This window comes from Leucoraja erinacea, chromosome 9 (genome assembly GCF_028641065.1).
Source record: "Leucoraja erinacea ecotype New England chromosome 9, Leri_hhj_1, whole genome shotgun sequence".
Classification (NCBI taxonomy): Eukaryota; Metazoa; Chordata; class Chondrichthyes; order Rajiformes; family Rajidae; genus Leucoraja; species Leucoraja erinaceus.
Window position 1 is genome coordinate 18,410,328 of NC_073385.1, and position 23,429 is coordinate 18,433,756.

The following is a 23,429-nucleotide window of genomic DNA, read 5'->3' on the forward strand; positions in this document are numbered from 1 at the left end:
CCTCAAATTAAGGGCTTACTCTTTCATAATTCAACGGAAGGGAAATATCTTCAACCATTTCTTAGACCTCTCATTTTTGTTTAGTGGATAAATAATTTACCTAAAAAGTCAGATTCCGAAATGGTCATGGGCCTGATTTAGGCATGCCATTCTTTTAAAATCTGAACTAAATAAGGACAAAAGCAAAAATCACTTTAATAATGTCTGTACTCCATCACTGTTTCCTTAAAATAATTATATTTTTAATCAGCTACTTACAGTTTCACAGACGTCTACATTTGCCCTGTTTGTGTAAAATGTTAGCATCGTGAGATCCGTGTCCTCTCGCAATCACATAATTCCTCAACCTTTAATTCCTGGTTTGATGGAAGAAGAGAAAAGATAAGGTAAAGAACAGATGAAATGAGCAAAGGAAGCCAAATACTGCTCTTTGCAATAAACAAAGTAAACCAAGCAATATTTTGGAGAGATATTGCAGGTCAAAAATGATAATTGTTAAACCTTGATTTCTCTTGATAACTGGGGAAGGGGGAAGCTTTCTTCCAGCTCACCAATAAATCTTCCATATATTCAAGGACCAGTCTCACCCTGGTCACTCCCTTTTCTCCCATCCTGATCTCTCACATCAGGCAAGAGGTACAGAAGTTTGAAAACATGTGCCTCCAGTACTTAGCTAGTCCACGTCATTCAAAGACATTTGGGCCATTGCTATAAAGTTCATATTAACTGCTGATATAAAACCATGTCTATTCTCACAATACTACCTTAGAGATGTTTATAGCCTCTTATTTTAGATTCAGATTCATGTCAATATTCTCACAGTACAGAGACTACCTTAGAGATCTTTAAGAGCGACTAGCTTATTTTAAGTAAGTGTCCGGGGGTGGGTGACTGGCATCCACTCAAGAGTTCTCTGCCTAAAGAAGAGTCCTCGACCTGCTGGTTCGGCAACAACCTCGCGCCCCCGTATGGTAGGAGGGTAAAACAGTCCATGGTTTGTATTTCCTTGGCGATGTGTTAACTTGGGACATCAGCTTGCCAACATGTGAGGGGATTAACCTTCCACTGATTGCCATTCTCTAAACTAAATATGAGTGGCCATCCATAATGCACAAATTTTATTTCTGTGTTAACAAAATAGCTTGCAATATTAACCTTCCAGCCCTTCTTTAGCTGATCCATAATGTCCTTCATTTGCAAAATAGGCAATATTTCAAGCCCTTCTTAGTGATTAATACTCATTCTTGGCAATTTAATCAGGAATCTTTGCTGTACCCTCTCCTAGATTTTATTGGTTCCTCAGATCAATGCATGTTGCTCAATTGTCCAAAGCCATTCCTTGCAAATTTGTCATTTTGCTTTTCCTGGTTTAGTACTCAATATTCAAAACTAACAAAATCTTCAAAATAGCTTTCAACAACTTTCCAACATGCACTCTCAGCATCTCAGATTTATGGCCTTGAAATTGGATTGTGCAGCACAATATTTTTGTGCATCAAAATACTTTAATGAAAAATAAAGTGAAAAAACATGGAATTACTATGAAATGCAAGGTCTATTATTTTTCTTCTGTGTTTGATGTATCCCTGATGACTCTGTAATCTCCGTAACCAAGGCCGACATCAGAAGCCCATTCATGAGGGCGAAGCCTCGGAAAGTGTCTTGTGTGTCTGGCCGCGTTCTCAAAACCTGTGCGGCAAACTGGCTGGAGTTTACGTGGAAATCTTCATTCTCTCTACTATGGTTCGAGGACCCCACCAACTTTAAAAGGACATGCACAATACCAGGAAAATCAAGATGCCTCAATGATTGCTGACCAGTGGCACTCACATCCATTATGTTGAAGTGTTTTGAGAGGTCAGTTATGACACAAATCAACTCTTATCTTAGTAATGACCTGGACCCACTTCAGATTGATAGCAGACATGATCTCATTGGTTTTCCACTCTTTACTGGACTACATAGGATAACAGAAACACAGGCATCATGTGATGTTCATCGATGACAGTTTGGTGTTCAACAGTTATCCCATGTTAATTCATTCAAACTCGGGGAATTGTGTCTCTGATCCTCACCGTGCAACTGGATCCTGTCCCTTGCTCTATTCTCTCAATCCCCATGATGTGTAGCCAGACAGCTTCAACTCCATCTTTAACTGCATCCGTCTTTAAATACCACAGTGGTTGGACAAATATCAGGTAGCAATAAATCAGAGTACAGGACGAAAATCAATAATCTGCCAGAACATCTCAACGCTAGTAAAACCAAGGAGCTGATTGTTGACTTCAAGGAAGGAAAGCAGATGGACTTTGCACATATCTTCATTTGCATATGTGGTGAAGAGGCAACAACCTAAAATTCCTGTTCATACACGTTTCTGATGATCCCTCCTTAGCTCATCATACTGATATGATTTCCAAGAAAGCTCACCAAGGCCTCTATTCTCTCAGATGTTTGAGGAGATTTGGCATTTCACCGAATACTCTATCGTACAACCGGGGAGCATGCTAACTGATTGCACCACAGCCTGTTCATCAACGATCAAGAACGAAGGACATTGCATAAAGGAGTGAACATTTCCCAGTCCATCACAGGTAATGACCTCCCAACTGTTGAAGGGATCTACAGGAAGCGCTGTCTCAAGACGACAGCTAATATCATCAAAAACCCACACCACCCGAGCCACCCTCTCATCTCACTGAAGCCATCAGGAAGGTGGTACAGGAGTCGGAAACCCACAGGGTCACAGGGAGAATGTGCAAACCTCACACAGATAGCACCCAACATCAGGATCAAACCCAAAACTGGCGCTGTGAGGAGCTCTACCAGCTATGCCACTGTCCGGCCCCCCAAGGACTCAGTTCTTCCTTGGATACCACTATCATCTGTAGCAAATTCAATACCACCTAATTCCCAATTCAAGATGGTCAAACTGTTAAAATATCAATTATCTTCTTTGCTCCTACTCCCAGAGATCTCTCCAGATCCAGCCTTCAAAGATTTTCTGGCAGCAGTCCCTTGAACGAAGCATTAATTTGCCAAACACTCAACAACAAATTAACATGTCTAAAACAGGCAGCATTAAATTTTTAGTCATTCTGTTTCCCATCAAATGAATCTTACAACATGCCTCCCTTCTCTGTTCTTTTCTTGTAAAAAGATTTTAGTATCTCCCTGCAATAAACTATATCATATTATGGGCACACAGAACTGCAAATGCTGGTTTACAAGGAAAGGCCCAAAGTGCTGGAGTAATTGAGCGGATCAGGCAGCATCTCTGGAGAACATGGATAGGTGATGTTTCAGATTGGGACCCATCTTCAGGCTGATTAGTGAGGGGGTGGGGTGAGGGGAAGCTGGACGTTAGATGGGGGTGGGACAAAGTCTGGCAAGTGAACTGCGGTGGGAGGCGAGAATGGTATTTGATTGGCAGATATTTGCACAAATGCCAGAGATGAATACACAAAAAAAGGTTAACGTGGGAATGGAAAGGGGGAGTTAAAATGGTTCGCAACCGGGGGATCCAGCAGCTCTTGGCAGACCGATTGAAAATGTTCGGCAAAACGGTCCATAGAATACACTTGGTCACGCCGATGTAAAGGAGGTCACACTGCGAGCACCAACAGCAGTACATGAGGTGATCTAAGAAAAAGTTATTTTCTTGTGAATTTTAAGCCTTTAATGTCTGAAGATTGCACTAATTTCAAAAAAGGAATTATATTTTATTATATTTTCCCCAACTGTTCCAAACAAACTAATTCTACTTATTTTCAAACGTACAAGTGAATAGTCATCCCATCATTTTTTCAGATGACTCGATTCATACTATACATATGCAAAAATGGTCAATATGTGATATTGGCCCATATTAACGTTTTTCAAAATTTCACCTTCCAATATTATTTTTAGGAAATATCTACATTTATCGTTTTGAGTTCATTCTGTCATCAATTTTATTGCTGTCACTGACAGTTAAGTTTCAATACAACGTTAAATTACAACCAGGATTCTTTACCACAGATAACCACTCCAATCAAATGATTAAATCCCGCACATATCCAAGCCTGAGGGAATAGTGAATTGATTTATATTGTGCCATAGGAATCCAAGCTTTACACTGAGGCAAATACATCAATGACTCCACAACCTCTCACTCAAGGTTTTTAAGGAACTTGTAAACCAAAACTGTGACAGATTTTTTTTGTAAGGAATCCACACCACAGCTGTGCTTTGAAAAAAAAATCCACATCTCTCAACTCAGCATGATCTTCAGAAGATAGTTCAATGTCGCACTATTACAAAAAGTTATATGTCATACCAAAATTTGACGAGACGCCTTTCACGATTCGAAGTTCTGTAAAATTCAGCCTTAAGATACTGTTCACACCATAAAACAGTTATTTCACTAACACCAGTGCGAGATCCGTAACCTCAGAACTTTAAATTTTCACTTTAAGTTCAAAGTGTTCTATCGAGCCAAAATACAGATTTGGAAATGTGTCTGAAGAAGGTTCTCAACCTGAAAAATCACTTATTCCTTTTCTCCAGAGATGCTGCCTGACCCGCTGAGTTACTCCAGCAATTTGTGTCTATCTTTGGAAATCTTAAATTGTAATAGTAATGATAGGCGATTAATTCAACAAAAGACAACACTCTAAAATTTCAGAACATTATCAGAATGCTGAAGATAAAAGAGCAGTTGACGTGATGTCTTTAGCTATTGACATACCTCAAACATTGATGCTTTGCTGGTTTGTATCCAAGGTCAAGTTTCTTTGAGCAGGAATAGCCTGAGGAAGAAAAGAACTCAATTACGATCTGTTCCCACTGACAGACTGCCTCTGGATTCTGGACATTGATGGTTGTTCTAGGAACATGAGTAACAAGCTCACCAAACGAGTTATCACATTTGTTTGTTGGACAAGTAAAGGCACAGAAGTGTCAACAAAATGTCAGCTCAACTTAGTGGTACAAGCGTATGTCAAGCAGAAAGCCAAGAATTCTAAACCCACACCAGGACTTGAGCACTTAAATTAATCTGACACTTAGGTAAATCAGTGAAGGAGTGAGGGAAATGCCTTTCAGACAAGAAACTAAACTAAGACTTGATCGAATTCATAACATAATCCAGAGATTAGTTTTCCTAGATCCTCTCCGCAGCCAATACTGCCACAAGGTATAAGCACACCAAAACTCAATACTGCATTTAACCACACAACTGTTACCAAGCATGGCAAGGGATTCTATATTGTGTCTTTTGATGTGCCGGCAGAAGGAGAAATACTACACGAAATAAACAGTGAAAAGCTGAACATAAACGAAAACTCTGAATCTGTAATCTGGGAATCTTGCCTAGTGCTACTTTAACTTATCCATATTCAATCCAAGGGTAAAAGAACACTAAACTAATTATCGCTACATTGCAATCACCTATTAATATCAATGCTTTATTAGGAAATGTAAACACTCTGGGTCGAGTAATGAATAACAGATTTTAAAGATCAGAAACTTATATTTAACTTTTAACTGCTGCATAGCACACAAGAGAATTCCAATCTCACTACAATATGCAATTTTGGGAAGTAATAATCAATAACAAATTAATTTGGGTAGTAATAAGCAATAACAACAATACTGAGTTTTAATGGCATTGCCTATGAATTTAACCTTCTTTCATTTCTTCCCTTATTCATTTCATCTTCATTTGGGATTTATTTAATACATTATAACTATTAGTTCAAAATATCCCATTGACCCTTTCTAGCCCTTTGTTGGCAGTGGCAAGGATAATATCAGAATTTAATAGTTAAATATGGCTTCAAATATACCATAGACAACTTGGATATTTCAACCACGCCAGCCAAACAACTGCAACAAAATAGTATTCAGGGGCTAAATTTCAGAACTGCTTGCTTGTCTGCTGTAAACACAAAGAACTGGTTAAAGGACCTATTGCCTCTTCTTAATCTTCTGTGAGAGCGCTCCATCCCTGGGATGCCACTGATCTCTTGCTGAATGACCAGGAATGACCAAGCATTATTGGTAACAGATGGGTCCAATTAGCTGATATTAGTTGGCTACTTGAACCATGTCAAGATACAAGATACAATTTATTTGTCATTTGGACCCCTTGAGATCCAAACGAAATGACGTTTCTGCAGCCATACATTACAAACAAATAGACCCAAGACACAACATAATTTACATAAACATCCATCACATTGCTGTGATGGAAGGCCAAAAAAACGTATCTCTCCACTGCACTCCCCCCCCCCGATGTCAGAGTCAAAGTCAAAGCCCCCGGCTGGCGATGGCGATTGTCCCGCGGCCATTAAAGCCACGCTGGGTGATGCAAGGTCGCACACCGGGTTCTTGATGTTAGAGCCCCCGGCGTGCGCTCGCAGAGTCCCGCAGCCATTCCAAGCCGCTCGGGGCGGTGCCGTAAGGCCCCGCTCCAGGAGCTCTTCGACCCCGCAACTTGGCGGGAGAAGTCGCCGTTGCGGGAGCCCTGAAAAGCGGTCTCCCTCCAGGGACCCGCGGGCTCCATGTGCCGCCGTCCGCCCGACCCGCAGTTGCAGCCTCCGAATCTCCGGAGGTCGGGCCGCAGCAGCGCTCCACCACTGCTCCACCCTCTCTGGAATCGGCCAGCTCCATGACGGTGAGGTGAGTAGTCGGCACCAGAGCCCCCGGTCTTCCTGTTGGAGGCCGCTCCTCGTTGCAGCCTCAACGACAACGGAGACCCGACAAAGAAAAGGTCGGGTCTCCCGTGCAGGGAGAGATTTAAAAGTTACCCCCTCCCTCCCACCCCACCCCCCCACACACACACCCCAACAAAAAATAACAAAACCTACATAAAATCATAGACAAAAAATAATAAAAACGCAGACGGGCTGCAGAGGCCGCTGCAGACGAGAGTCGCGCCGCCTACCGGTGAGCCTATTTGATATAAAATCGAGGCACTCCAGCCAGAGTGGAGAAGGTGAGAAAAGCAGAAGAGAAAGAGGAAGATGAAGAAAGAAGAGAGAGAGAGGAAGGGACAGTGGTTTGCCTCCCTGTTAGCTGTGTTCCCCTAGCACGTGTTCACAGAAGGCTGAGACACTGGCATAAACCCAAGACCCCCAGTCCCACTGTGGGGTCAAGTCTGGGCTGCCGGGAAGAAGCCCTAGACAGCCTGTGCCTCTATTGAGGCTAAGACCGAGCCACCGGAGCAAGCCCAAGATGTCAGTGCCTATTCCTGCCCACGGACGAGGAACTGTGCCCACACGTAGTGGCAAAGACTGAGCTGCCAGGATAACGGAGACCACCTCTTCAAGTACCAAAGCTAAGCTGCCAAAATAAACCCGACACCACCAGTGTCTCCGCTCAAAGCAAGGGTAAACTGCGGGAGAAGCCCGAGATCGCTACACCTCCTCCTATAAAGACCCGGACTGAGCTGCCCAGACAATCCCAAGATTGCCTGTTACATGGCACCGACAGCGATGGACGGTGACCCCTTGTGGTTGTGGACATTCTTACAACTGTAAATAAAATGTATCACGAGTTCACCCTTCTGCGAGTGTTAGTGTGGTCAAAGCCGAACTTGGCATCATCCCCGACGACACCATTACCATAAGAGAACAGCAAAGGAACAGGTCCATTGATCAACGATATTTGTGCTAAACATGGTTTCTTTATTGTCATGTGTACCAGGTTACAGACCCAGCTGTAGCTGGTCACTAAGCCTGTTGCTCCCATCGCCTCAATTTTGATTGTCCCTCGATCCGATGTCTCTCTCCATGCCTGGCCCTCTTCAGACCTCGTTCCCCAGGCGTACCTCCCGTAGCTGACCTCGAGGGCGTGGAAGGTCCTGCCTCGTCTCACCGTGCCCTTTGTCCCACCTCTGCCGCTGTCGCCATCTCCTTACACCCCCTCTCCGATTCCCAATCCACGGGGCGAGGAGGGGCCAGGCTCGGCGACCTTCCCTCTCCGATTGGGGTACAGACACAGCCCGTCAGACCACAGGGAGAGCCCCAGGCTGCAGCCGGGCCTACAGCAGCCCTTTCCACCACCAAGGCCATGCAATGTCTCCCGCCACCTGCCCACTTGCCGGACCTCTGTCTGACTCCCTCCTCTCCAGTGCACAGGGCGAGCAGAGGCTGGGCTCGGTAGCAACCTCTCCAAGCTGCTTCTTTTTACCAGCAACGAGCCAGGCCTGCTGCTGCGGCCCATCTGGAACTTAACCTGACACTGTTTCCACCTTAACGACATCCTTCCTATTGCAGAGTGACTAAAAACAGTACTCATGCAGCCTCATTAATGTCTTCCATAATTGTAAATAATGTCCTACCTTCTACGTGCAATACCCTGATGAATGAAGGCCAATGTACCAAAGGCCTTCTTTACCACCCTTTGAGGCCACTCAGAGAATTATATACCTGTACTCCTTGAATGATTAAGGACTAAAGGAGATGATTCCATGGCAAAGAATCAAGGAAAAAACAAAAGCAAAGCTGTCAGTTTACAGCAATGAGCCATACTACGGCTGAAGAAAGAAATCAATTTGGTACCAGAATAATATGGACACGATTCCATAGAAACCAAATTTGAAATCTGTTGGATACTGTTGTCAGAGTGTATTTACATTGTTAGTCCCTGGAGCTTAGGTCTCATGCAACCAGGGAAACCTCACTGCAACCTTGACATATTTGCTCTATCTTAGTTGGGAAAGACTTTTTATTTGCTTTCAAAAACATGACACTGATACCAATAAACAAAAGCACACGTTATCTAGAGAATCTCGTTTCAAGGATGTTTTTTTAGTCACCAGTCTATATGATACATGGTACTTTATTATCACGTGTACCTAGGCACATTAAATTCCTTTTCTTGCATACAATTCAGTAAACAAAATCTCACTATACATAATCGTACTTGAGTACAAGAATGTAAGTATAGATTACACTGAGACACTACACAAGAGTCACCGGGTTTCCAGCACAATCCTGTATTCCTCAAGTATCAACGTTTTTAAAAATGTAGAACTCACTCTACATGCCTTTGGCATTCTGTAGCCGTTTGTCCTACCCTACAGGATCTATATATATATCTAGACCATCGAGGAAAATTGGTGGGGGGTTAGGCAAAGGCCACATGATTACATACAGTTTTGGCAGCACTGCGCACATTGCAGGCACCAGCACCACACACACTTAGGGCAAGAATGGAACAAGTGGCAAGCTATTTGAGGAACAATTTTTGTCCCATCTCTACATTCCTTCATGCTTACAATTAAATAAGACTGCCTCGTTAAGAGTGATTTTAACATTGGTAGATAGCTCACAAGAAAAATACAGGAATGTTTCTCAAAGAGTGGGAATTACATACCGCAATTAAAAACAAAACAGGCAAAAAATACTCATTGTATATTGAACATTATAATAAAATAACGTCTAGCCAGACAGGCCACATCTCACATACTTTTGTCAAGTTCAAAAAGCGACCAGTTAGCGTAACCCATATTAGCATGTTAATGGCGCACAGCACCTACTGGAACAAAGCAGTTTGCCTGTAAACGGCCATCTCTCACATTCTGAAGGCCAAAGGCAGCTGCGGCTTCCCGTGTGGATGCCAAACAATGGAGCACAGTGAATGGTTGCTGCAGCAATGAACGTGACCTTTTCAATTTTGTCGTAGATTCCGGCACCGGCAGTCAAGCAGCCAAGGGCAAAATAATTATTCGAGGAATATATATATTTTTAATTCTAATGAATTAGGATCAGACTACTCACCATAGATATGTGGACGTAGTGAATGTGCTTCGCCCCTGGAGTTTAGGAATCCAAGGTAAAAAATGTTGCCGACATCACAATTTGCGCGTCTACCCTAGCTTTCCCTGCTCTTGCTTTAAGATTGTCAAAAACCTGGGTCAAAATCTTAAAATGCAAATTTGCGTAAAACAAAGAGCACGAATCTGTAGAGGAAAATTAGAACAATAAAAGGGATAAAAATAAAAGCTACAGAAGACAGCTTCTCCCTCTAAACAAATATGGTAGCAGACTAAATCTCCCCCCCACCCCCCATGCCTTTGACAGTACTCAACAAATTCACACCTTACAATTCAAAGCATACGCTTCTCAGAAATGAGCCATTAATTAGCTGCAAGCTTCTGTAATCGTGAGCAACAATAACTCCTTTGATATCCTTAAGACAGTAACGCAGGATCATGCAGAACATTCACAGAAGCACTGAGTCTTCAAGGGTAGCTGCATCAACACCAACAGTCACAATGCATGAAACACATCAGCATCCTGCTGTTCAATTAAACGGCATGCTGCTAATCGCCTGTACAAAAAATGACTTGGAGAATTAATTGCATCAGGTTAAATAGTACAAAAGTGAAAGGCTGCAGAATACGCATTTATTCACCTATTCCAGCTTTTCAAGAATTACAAATGGCGTCCAATCTCAGCCACAGTTGAAATTTACGGAATTGCTTAAAGCACGTGGGTACAACCTCTGAACCCTCTGGGTGAAATACATCCTCCTTGGAATAGAAAGCACTGAACAGAGATTGCACTAAACATAACCTCTCATTGGACCAACCTATAACTGATTTTTAAAATGTTTTAATATACTGTAATCTGAATGTAGCACCCCCGGTACAAAACTGGAAATAATGACAGCAGAACGTTTCACTATATTTTTGGAGCAAATTGGATTACATTAAGAAATTTTAAGTAGATCTGGATCTTTAATTAAAATACATGCTTCTGTTAGTCAATTACTATGCTGAATCTGGAATCTATTCAAGGAACAATCCATTTACTGTATTTATGATCTGAATGCTACAAATCAAAAAATGCACAATAAGGAGGACTTCAATGAGATCGAGATTGATTTTTAACCAGGACAGCGAGAACAGTCACAACAGTAGAATACTTCTGATTTCACAGAATCACCCCATTCTCAGGAGACCAAACCCAGTACAGGTGCACAACCTTTTATCCGAAAGCCTTGGGACCGGACACTTTTCGTAATTCAGAATTTGTCGTCCTTCGGAATGGAAATTTTTTAGCGTAGATTTTAATGGCTGGCTCAGTGGTAGAGTGCTCGGCTCATATCCGCAAGGTCGCGAGTTTGCGCCTTGATCCCGGCAGTTACTCGGTCGCAAGTCTAAGTCTTCAATGTCGTTTTCTCTTGCAGAATAAATGTCTGTATGAAATGCAGTGTGTTGAATGAATTCCTGAATTTGTAAATGTGCTCGCAGCATTGAATCACCTCTCGCACTCATGTCACCCTAGCGGGGCTACATGCCCTTAGGCGGCCTAGCTCGGGGATTCTTGAATCCCCGAGCTAGGTCGCGAGTTTGCGCCTCGATCCTGGCAGTTACTCAGTCGCGAGTTTGAGTCTTCAATGTAGTTTTTTCGTGCAGAATAAATGTTTGTATGAAATGCAGTGTAGGAGAGGTGTACTGACTGTGTGGGCAGAACTTTGGAAGTGATTGCCCACCAGTCTAAAAAGCCGCTAGGTCTCCCTGTCCCTGGGATAGGAGGGGGCGATCAAACAGCACAATACCCCCATCCCCCTCCAACTCCAGAGGAATCCTCTCCCCGATGGGCCGCTACGGCGCCAAGTGGCAGTTTGCCCACAGCCCGAGCTGCGCCCCCTCATCCGCCACCCCAAGAACAAGACGTACCTTGCACACCATCAGCTTCTGCCCCTACGTGTTCCTCTGGAGTTGGAGCGGGGCTGGGCTGGAGTTGCTGCTGGCTGTGGGTCTCTGGGATCTCCGTGCTTGCAGTGGGCCTGGGGGTCGGTGTCCCGTTGGTCCTGACGTCTCCGGCCACCCCCCTGGACTGGAGCTGAGACTGGGAACTGTACCGCCCTTGCCCCCCCCCTCTGCAACTGCAAACAACCCCACTCTCCTGCAAGGGCGGTACAGTTCCCGGAGGATAGCAAGAGGCCGGAGACGTCAGGACCAACAGGAACCCGCTCCCCGATGGGCCCCTACGGCGCCCCGAGCTGCGCCCCGTCATCCGCAATCCAGGTTCCTCTGTAGTTGGAGCGGGGCTGGGCTGGGCTGCTGCAGGCTGTGGGTCTCTGGGATCTCCGTGCTTGCGGCAGGCCTGGTGGTCGATGTCCAATTGGTCCTGACGTCTCCGGTGACTGGGATTGTATGCTGGCATCGCCGACGTGAAGACAGTGCAACGCCCCTGCACCAGTGCAATGAGCGGGGAGCTGGAGAGGGGAGGGAAGGGGTCACACACATGGACGGGAAGCAGAGGGGTGTAGGTGGGGTGAAACTGAAGGGAGCGACAATCTGCTGCCGCCTGCCCGCTGAGTTAAAAAGTTCCCACGCAAGACTCACGATACACTGTGTATCGTGAGTCTACCGTGGGAACTTTTTAACTCAGCGGACAGGCAGCAGCATATTGTCAATTATTAACCCTCCCGCGCAATATACCCTCACCTTTTCTTTTATGAATGGTGATTTAGTTCCCCTTTCTTCGAGGACCGACCGGAGGTTTCGCTGTCGCCTCTGTGGGCTGCCCTCGGTGAACGTTTTCAAGGACCTTTCTTCAAGGACCGAAAAAATGTCCGCTATTCGGAGGTTTTCGTTATTTGGATCGTCGGATAAAAGGTTGTGCACCTGTATCGCCTTAACAAAATATCTTCACAACAAAAGTTTAAAATCAGGACTCTCAGGGAGGACACGGTGGGAAGGGTATTCACAGGTTACGTCTACCACCAAATACTCTACCTTCCCCCCCCCCCCATTAAAAAAAAAAGGTAAAGGGGATTTAATACTCTGTACCATGTTGTTTATGGATTATTGTCACCTTGGATATCCCCATTATCAAAACAAAAACAAAAAACAATGTAAAGGACTACACAAGGTGCTGGAGTAACTCAGGAGGTCGGGCAACACGTCTGGAGAACATTGATAGGTGACATTTCAGGTCAGGACCCTTCTTTAGGCTTGACCAGAAATGTCACCAATCCAGGGATGCTGCCTGACCCACTGAGCTACCCCAGCACTTTTGTGTTTTTTTTTTTTAAAAGCAGCATATGCAGATCCTTGTGTCTACATAAAGGACTAGTTCTGGACATAAAATGCTGACAAACTAATCTCTCAGCATATCCTCAGAGAATTGCTTTCCTCGCTGTTAGATCGTTCTTACAGTAATCAAAGTGACAAAGCATGGAGCAACAAGAATGTTAATCTTGGATACATAGATCCCTTTCATAGGCATTTCATGGAGAAGGGACATAACACAAGCCATGAGCTTTATCCCAAAGGAGGAAGGAAAATCTGATTGTCAAATTGGCTGGAGCATTCATCTCCCTGGGACTACATATCATTGTTAATAGCTGCCTTATGCCAAATCATCTACTGCTGTTTCATTGAGAAATGGAAAACAAAATCAGAATCCTAACCAGAAAGTTCAACATTCAGCTGTTTCTATCAAATGTGTATCACTCCATGTGAAAGCACTATTAACCATCACCACCACAGCATTGTTGTAAATAGCACTCTTAAGTGCCATTGCAAAGATTGGCTAAACTATCAAAAGTTGTCAAATCAAATAAATCATCACTTCTTACAATTTTAAAGTGATCTGAGAGTTAGTAAATATTATTATTAAATGTATTATTTCCATGGTGCAAATTCTCTCTTCAGGCACAACTTTTCACCACTTTTAACATCACACTACCTGTAACACATAATTACACAAGATTTGAAGTCAAATCTAGTTGAATGATACAGGACCAGAATCTGGCAAGCAACTGCATGGTTCATTCACAATAAAAATTCCAAATTAAAACAATCAATAGCTACAAAAAGTGATTGAGAGAGAAAAATAATCCGGGTGCACAATATTTACAAAAAGCTGAAAGCAGAGTTTTGGTACAAATGACATTTCATTCTCAGATGAAACTGAATCGTTGTTTTTCTACTCAAAAATCACCAAAGGTTTACACATTTCCGTCCAGAAACTCCAACGTGGGAATATTTATTGCCTCTGACTTTTTTTCAGGTTATGCAATATTCTGATCAGCAGGTGCAAAATATAACTTGAATTATTTTACTTTAAATAAATCCAAATAAACAATCCTAGCAACACTGCTCCTTGCTAGTCAGCAATAAAAGTATATTCTATTACAACTATGAAACCAAATGTAGACTGAGACAATGATACCTTACAGCTATTCCTGCAGCTTTTGTAATGGTTAGTGAATAGGAAAAGTTGGTTAAAAATCAAGCCCCAGAAATCAGTTATGAAACGGTCATGCGGGCAGTTGCTTTCCATTTTGGGAACAAAAGTACACCAGTTCCTATCAGCATGTAACGTTGCAAAAGACAACTGCTCATGCAGGACAATGTTTTGGCATTGAAGCTGTGCTGAAGGATGAGAAAGCAGCACAGTATCTGTTAAATTTTACAAATATAATAGACGTATTGATAAACAGCGGTCCAGATGAAGACTCCTGACCCGAAATGTCTGAGAGTTGTCTGTTTTAAGAAATTAACCTTAAGATGTCGACTGGCCATTTCTCCTCACAGATATTGCTCGATCTGCTGAGTAATGGTTGATTGCTTTTAGTTCTTATGATCAAAGACTGTTGCATGGATGAGGACGGAGCACTCCTAATCAATATGAAAGAAAGAGCACTAGACATTTTCAAATGGTGGTATCAATTGCCTCTTTTTTTTTGTTTCTGATAAAGGGCAATAATGAACAGCAAATGCAATTCTTGATTTAATTGGTTACTTGTTAAGATCTGGGTTCAATTGTGACACCTCTTCCAGGTGCTCTAGTTTCTTCCAGCTTCCTAGAGATATGCAGGTTGGTAAATTAAATGGCTTCTGTGAATAGACCCCAGTGTACAGATGAGGAGTACAACCTGCAGAAAGGTTGATAAGATAGTAGAGAGAATAAAAATAAGATTACTGTCAATGGGTGATTGATGTTCAGCATGGAATCAGTGGGCCAAAGGGCCTCTTTCTGTGCTGTACATCTCAGTGACTGACATTATTGAACAAAAAATATTTTTATCAAAGTTAAAATTTACAGAGAAGAATGCCAACTCTCAACTAAAGTCTGATTTGGCTGCTCCATTATAAATGTGCAAAAACATGGCAGTTAATCCTGTCAAGCCCAAGCACACACTATTCTAGACCTGTCAGTAAAGTTATTTTAAGCAAGTACAGAGCCAAAATAATTTACCCTGCCAGTAAATAGTTTTTGCAGCTATTAACCACTTATGGCAACAATCATCTGCATGTTATGGTAAAGCAATTGAGCAAGTCTGAACCTTCAAAACCCCATAAAAATAATTCAAAATACCAATTAAGCATATGTAAGCCATGTAACTATTTTTATTAATAAAATATGTTGAATAAAATTTAATCTGGAAGTTAAATAGGTAAATGTGGTAGTTAAGTTGGTTAAAGAATTTAGGAGGGTAGACAGCACAAAGCTATTTTTATGGTGAAGGAGGAATCTGGAACAGGAAGGTAACCTTAAAAATAGACCATTCACCAGTGTTAGCAAGGATTTCAATCAGAGGAATGAGTAATGTTAATTCAAAATATCAAAATCTGAGAATGGGAAGCAATTAGGTCAAGAGCATAAAACAATAAATCAAGGAGGATGATAAGCCCCAGACAGGGGCACTACTGGGCAATCTCAAAACCTACACTAAATGCATTCAAATGTACGTATTTGGGAGTTAAGTAACTTTGACCTCCCACTGAACATGAATTTTCTAGTCATATCAACTAGGGGTGGACATGGGAATTGTAAATCCTTTACATTTAAGGACAATTATGAATAGGCTGCAAATTCTGACTTTGCTGGCAACAACCACAACCTTTTATCACAATCAATGGGATACCACAGAATGTTCTATGGTGAACTGGGAATTGGTATAGGTCAGTGATGATTCCAAAGTCTACTAAACAGATGTCAATACCATATCAGTTGTGCTCAGTTGGCCCCATTAAAAGTTATTAAAAGTTTAAACAAAGTTGCTTTCGACATCTCACTCCAGACAACCAACACAAAATTTCAGGCTAATACACGGTGGTGTACTGAGTGGGGTCTACGCTATCGCTTTCCGATGAGACTTTAAACCAAGATATTGTTTCCCAGCTCAGGTAGATGTAAAACTTTGAGAGGTCAAATGTCAGAGAAACTTATACAGTAGATGTTAGGAGCACTAAAGCACAGTGGGATCTTCGGGTGCAGGTCCGCATGCTTCCCCCAAAGTGATAACATGTGGATTGGGCAGTAAAGAAGGCGTATGAAGGTTGTGAGCACAGATGTTAGAAAGTCATGTAAGAGCTTATAAAACCTTGGTTAAGCCACATTTGGAGTATTGTGTGTAGTTCTGGCTGTCATTTTGCAGGAAGAATTGAATTGAGGCTTTGGACAGGGAGCAGAAGAGGTTCCTAGAAATTATAGAAAAATAGGCACAGGAGTAGGCCATTCAGCCTGTAATATACAAAATGTGTGGTTGACCGTTGGCAAAGGAACTATAGTGCATCAGGAAAATAGGCCAATGAATCCTCTAATTTTGTTACTAAATTATTCAAGCTTGGCAGTTCCAATACTAGTAGAGCAGCTGGATCACAGCTACAGCCATCCAGGCTCAATCTTGACCTCCCATGCTGAGTTTGCACATTCTCCCTTTGACCACGTAGGTCTCCTCCGGGTGTTCTGGTTTAGTTTCAATTGCAGAGAGATATAGAACACATGAATGAAAAATATGCAAAAAAGTAATGATGATATAGGAATTGATACAGCCATTGTTAGCTGTTTGCTAGGTGAGACTCAGCAAGATGGCTTTGAAGCTGGCAGGACGGGTGAGGGAGGGATGGTGAGAGATGCATTTACTGTATATATTCAAGACCACTGGTTTATACTGAGATACTTAAAACCCGTTTTTGGATATATAAACTTGACATGAATTGTTCTGCCAGCGTCTCATGGTCTTTCTGAGAGTTTAACAAGCATGGAATTTAAGACAAATTAAACCCGTGTTCAACTCTAATGTTGTAATGAGTTAGTGATAATAACCTTTGGTCTTTGGTAGCAGTTGGACACCTGGCAATGAGTGACGCTGCTAACAATCAGGATGATCATAGTTCAAGATTTTCAGGTAACATATCTAAATCTTTGTTCTAAGGACCAGTCTTGCCATGAATACCCACAACACTATTCCTACATTTATTGATTTAACTAAGGTCTCAATAGGATTAGCTTGTATTGCTGCCAGTTTCTACATCTACCCCACGCTGCTGTGGAAAAGCAGCAACCACAAATCAAAGACTTGTCCCACCCCAGTCATTCGTCCTTCTCCTCACTCCCATCTGGCAGAAGGTACAGAAGCTAAAAAAACAAACATCACCAGATTCAGCAAGTTTCTTCTCCACTGTTATCAGTAGTATGAACGGTCTTTCCATAAGCTAGGGTTCTATCCTATTCACCTCTACCTGTTTGCGGACATTGGACTTGTCTATGGAACTGGTGCGCTACAATGCTGAGAACTATATTCTGCACTCTGTATCTTCCTCTTTGCTCCATCTATTGTATTTGAGTGTGACTTGATTTATTTATGTATGGTATGTCTAATCTGATTGGATAGCATGCAAAACAAAGCTTTGCACTGCACCTTGGTACATGTGACAAAAATAGACCTAAACCTATAACTTCAAGAGAAAGAGTGACCAGAGTCCAGATTGAAGGTTGTCAAGTTAGTGGCAACTGCCACAAAATCTCAAAATCCCAGTCAAAAAATGGAGCATGAATGCCATTGGGATGAGGCCAGTGCAAGGAGCTCCTCAAGAAAAGGGGGGATCTGGTGAGATGCGGGTGGAATTAGCATATCACCTTTGTTTTAGAAACAAGCAGGAAAGAATAACATCTGCTCGATGCAGAAATGAAATTAGATTTGTCTCCCTGAGGAATGCCGAATTATAAATCACCAAGGACTTTATGATTTCTCTGTTATCCTAGTGATCATACTGGTCACAGTCATTACAGATTTTTATGGTAAATATTAGTTTGTATGGGAGATTTTTATTAATTACATATTCTTCATATTGTATTTGTAAATTTATGACCACATAAATACAAACTATATTTGTTTAGACAATATTGTGGACTTCTAACTGATGCACAAAATCCAAGACATTAATATGTCAACACCACAATCATTACATTCCCCTCTTAACATGCTGGCTAGACAGAATCCTCAGGGAGGGAGCAAATGCATAATTCATCCTATTCCCTTATGGTACCTTCAATACAAAATAATGACCATGTTTAAAAGAGCATAGAGACGATAAAGGATCAAGTTAAACTCTTGGTGTTTCTAACTTTAAAATATTGCATATGGATACATTCCGACTTAATTTACCTATGGAAAGTACTGGAGTATGTTTATTATATTCCGATCAAGGCAAGGATCTGACAAGTACAAAATCCAGGACAAAAGATATGGGTTTTTCCCCCTTAAACATGAATTTAGTTCAAAGCTTAATACAAATTAGATTTACCAGCATTAGATTTACTTCACAAATGTGGCAGAGTTACTCTGTAATATGCAAGCAGGATACCACTAGTGCTCTCAGCCTGAAAACACTGCTCTACTGTCAAATAACTTCAAAGTAATGGTTGTGTGATGTCCCATGTCCTGGGTCAGGGTCAAACATTGATTGACAATGTTTCTGGTGGACTGCTACACAAACTCAACATTACTCTAAATAAAGGGTAAGGAATAGCTATTATGGTAGTGCAGAGAACACAATTAATAATAGTTGTCTGTATAAAACAGAATCAAAGACCAACTTCAAAATTGTTTGTTTTATCTCAGCGAGAAGACATTCAAAACTATATTCATCAAGATGACCAAGAGTTCAAAATCGAATCATAGGCAGGGCAATAGTCTGATTTGTTCATTAGTATCATTTTAGATAATACAAGAACTACTGCATTGAATAACATGAGAACAAAAGGACAGTTTTTTTTTTAACATGTTTGCGCAAAATCCTTTTATTTGTTGCTAAAGACTGTTTAAAATGATCAGAGTTGGGGAAATTTGAGCATAATAATGCTGCACAATAACATTTTCTTTCCAGCTACAAGTATGCAGGAGTAGGCCATTCGAAGGGCAGAATGGCTTACTCCTGCACCTATTTTCTATGTTTTTATACACAATATAACAAAGCAAATTTCTTACATAATTGATTAATTAACTGTAAAACCAGAAAACATACCAAGAAACTGCTTAAACTATTTACTGTTGGTAGATATCCTACGGATTAACAATCACAACATTGGTTTAGGTTCAGGGACCTACTTGCAATGCCAACCTAGCCAGTTATCACTCAATTAAATGTGCATCACACCTACAGCTCAGCATGGATATGCATAATGCCACATGTAGGTATGTTACATAACTTACCTTCAGCGGCGCTGCAATTCTGCCACTGGCCGTGTGCACGATTTTGGCGCGTTTGAGGAGGCGGGGTTAAAACGCGTTTTTTCCCTACCTTGTCCTGGATATTTGGTTTGAGTGCAAGCTTTTGCTGAAGAATCGTTCTGACAGGCGCGCTGTCTATTTATTTATTTATTTATTTATTTTTAAAATGACCTGACTCGTTCAGCGCTGGAGTAATTTTAAAATCAGCTTCTAAAGCCGTCAACGCCGATAACGGGGACAGATTTCATGTAGGTGACAGGTAAAAGAAAGCGGTTTATTTTTATGTATTAAACTGGTCCTTAAGATACCTGTAGTTCACATTTTAAGTTGTGAAACGGGGATTTAGTCCCCATACCAACCCGCAGTGTTTTTCATGCAGATATGGGGATCTAAATCACTGTAAGCCGCAACGTTCCAAATGCACGCGTTCCAGAAAAACCTACAGGCAAGTTGATTTAAATGGCCATTAATTTACAGGTATTAATTACATTAAATTCCTTCCATTTGGCCTATAAATCCATGACAATGAAATTTAAAAATTATGTTATATTGCGAATTCTTGGGTGAACGTTATTTGGACACTTCGGCTATTTAAAAATGTTAATCTATTCTTAAGGAATTGATAAGATGTTTAGATCTAGTAATTGGATTTAGTAATTAGCTACAATTAGGTAAGTAACTAATTATATGCTTTAATTTCAAGTCATCTAAGTAAGATTGTTTCATATTTGTTTCAGAATGCTTCAATCTGTATAATAACTGAAAATTTCTTTTAGTTCTCTTAATTAAGAAAGTTATGGCCATTTCACTGTCCTCGATCACAGCTTTAAGTGTTAAGTCAATGGAAAAGCAATAGAGAACAAGATGCTAATTTCCGAGTATGAAAATGGCCATAACTTTTTTAATACTTAAGATATGAAAGTGAATTAGGTGACAAATTAAACTTCTTTTTATGCTTTATCTGATGGGATAAATTAGACTTGATTATTAAAATCTCAACATTTTGTAACATTGCTACCACATGCCATATCCAGATTGCAAATTTAACATGAAGAGGTTTCCGCTGCCACGCCTGGGAAAGAAGTTAATCAAAGTAGAGGGATTAGTCACCAGCATTATTCTATTTTTTATTGCAGGTACAAAGCAAAACCTGCAAAACCAAATCTTTCAGGAAGCATTGATAAAACAGAATCTTTCAATTGTATGGTTAGTCCTTTCAGGTGAGGCAGAGGTTCACTTACACCTCCCCCAACGTCATCTACTGTATCCACTGTTCCAGGTGTGGCACTATATATCGGCGAGACCAAGCACAGACTGGGTGATCATTTAGCTCAGCCCGCCTTCGCCGACACGATCTTCTGGTTGCCAAACGCTTTAACTCATCCTCCCAGTCTCCACCAAAGATACTATAGCGGAATATCTTTGGTCTCCACTGTGTCCCTGTACGCAAAAAAGCAAGGAATGGCTACAGGCCTGTCGCACTGACTTCTGTAGTCATGAAGACCCTTGAAAGGCTTGTGCTGGCCAAGCTGAAAAATATCACAAATCCCCTGCTGGACCCTCTGCAGTTTGCATACTGGGCCAATAGATCTGTGGATGACGCAGTCAACCTGGACCTGCACTTCATCCTCCAGCACCTAGACCACCAGGGGACCTATGCGAGGGTTTTGTTTGTTGATTTTAGCTCTGCATTCAACACCATTGTGCCAGAGCTACGACACTCCAAACTTTCCAAGTTGACTGTGCCTGAACCTCTCTGTCGGTGGATCACCAGCTTCCTAACAGACAGGAAGCAGTATGTGAGGCTGGGAAAGCTCATCTCGGACCCCCCTGACCCTCAGCATAGGAGCACCGCAAGACTGCGTACTCTTCCTTCTCCTCTACACCAATGACTGCACCTCCACTGACTCCTCTGTCAAGCTTCTCAAGTTTGCAGACGACACAACCCTGATTGGACTGATCCAGGATGGAGTGGAATCTGCCTACAGACAGGAAGTGTCACAGCTGACGTCCCTGGTGCCATTGCAACAGCCTGGAGCTCAATGCTCTTAAGACAGTGGAATTGATTGTAGACTTTAGGAGAGCTCCCCCTCCCCTCACCCCACTCACCATCAACAACACCAGTCACATCTGTGGAGTCTTTTAAGTTCCTGGGAATCATCATCTCAAAGGACCTTAAATGGGAGGCCACCATCGACTCCAGTCAAAAAGGCACAATAGAGGATGTACTTCCTCCGGCAGCTGAGGAAGCACAGTGAACAGACACTGTAATTCTAAAAAGAAACATTTGCTACATGTTTACATTCTGTTCAGTAAGCGGAGGAATTCTGCCTTGAGAATAGATGTGTAATCTACGACCAGATGATTTTATCAGTCTGAATGAATTAGAATTCAGTTCAGAGGACAGTAATTGAGTATTGATAATCTTCAAATGTATGCCACCGGTTCTGTGTGACTTAGTCTCAGTCTGTAGGTCAGTTGAGAAATTAGGTTGAAGTTGCTAATAATAAAAGATGATAACCAACCAAATTTCTGAATTTTCTAGCAAGGCAACCACACCTGTTATATTGGGCTTGTTATTTTCATATTTCCAGCTCAAATTATGGTAGTCTCTTCAAATTAGGTATACATATTGACCAAGAATCTATAAGTACAGTTGATGGCTTGTAAATAATCATAATTGCAGAGCTGCCAAGTTTTGTCAGAGCATCTCAGTATTCTAGTACCTGAAAATCAGTATTTTGCTGAGGAAATCAGTATTTTTACGCGGTGCCATTTTGCTGAAAAAAGTGTTATTTTTTAAGCGCGGTCATACCCATGTAAGAGTACAAGAATAACTTTGCTACCAATTGACATGTCTTCTATGCAATTTACTTGATTCATTACCATCTCTTTGTATACTGCTGTTTGAACGGCTGCTTCCTGATTTTAGCACCAGATGATGATGTAGAAGCCATTTTGGAAGCCTCCCTCTTCCTCCCTCGCTCTCTCCCTCCTTCCTCTCCCCCTCTCTCTTCCTCCCCCTCCCTCTTTCCCACCTCTCTCCTTCATTTTTTCCTTCCTCCCCCTCTTATTCCCTCCCACTCCCTCTATCCTTCTTCCTCCCCTAACAGTCAGACCCATAGCACTGTGTAAAGGCAATAGCTCTCCAACTGGGAGAGCTATTTTTAGAACCCATAGCGTTTAAAATTCCCACGCGTATAACTGACAGCGCTGTTTAAACCTGGAGCGGTTCAGGCAGATCAAAAATTATTAAAAATAACTAACCAGATCTTGAAATTTAAAATACTAATAGATTTAATCTGCTATAATTTTTTTAAGTTTCAGTATGACTTTTTATATCCATGCATTTTTATGTAGCAAGATGAAACAGGAAGTCAGGCTGATTTTGGAAAAAATCCGTATTTTACAAAGCAAATCCATACATCCGTATTCTGATCGCATTTCCGTACAAAATACGGAAAATCTGTACTACTTGGCAGCTCTGTAATAGCTCTATCCAGGTTTTTTTTTAAACAATGTCAGGTGCCCCATACATTACAGAATAGGTGTGAGAGTCAGTGTGTTTATAGTAAATGTCAGCAGATAGCGTGTTTCCCAAGATAGAGACAGAGGTTCAGAAAAAGGTATGGGGGTGTCAGAAATGACCCAAGTGGATTTAAAGACAGGTTGGGATTTATATCAGCACTACCTCCAGCACTCATGTGGAACTCATCAATTTTAACACCATCACTACTAACATCCACCCCACAAAGAAATTCACTTGGACAATTTCTTACACTTCTGTCCACAAACTTCCTTCACCTTGCTCTACCTCACCATTTCTCGGGGAGTTTTTTTATCTCTCATTGTCGGTTTCTATCCATCACTCCCAGCTGTTGGCTCTCAATTCCACGCCTCCCCCAAAAGGCCCCATCTGTCCATCCATCTACCAAGCCATGGCTCACTATTTTCTCTCA

General features: G+C 41.7%; 1 protein-coding gene across 1 annotated transcript in view; it reads right to left on the minus strand.

The window, feature by feature from the left end:
- The window catches only part of dicer1 (dicer 1, ribonuclease type III), a 114,298-nt gene that overhangs the window by 80,405 nt on the left and 10,464 nt on the right, over positions 1 to 23,429 (minus strand). Inside the window, exons 2-3 of the mRNA XM_055640240.1 lie at positions 4,730 to 4,790; positions 259 to 356 (exon numbers count right to left, since the gene is read on the minus strand). The gene's annotated coding sequence lies outside the window, so the exon portion shown is untranslated. The remainder of the gene's footprint in view (positions 1 to 258; positions 357 to 4,729; positions 4,791 to 23,429) is intronic.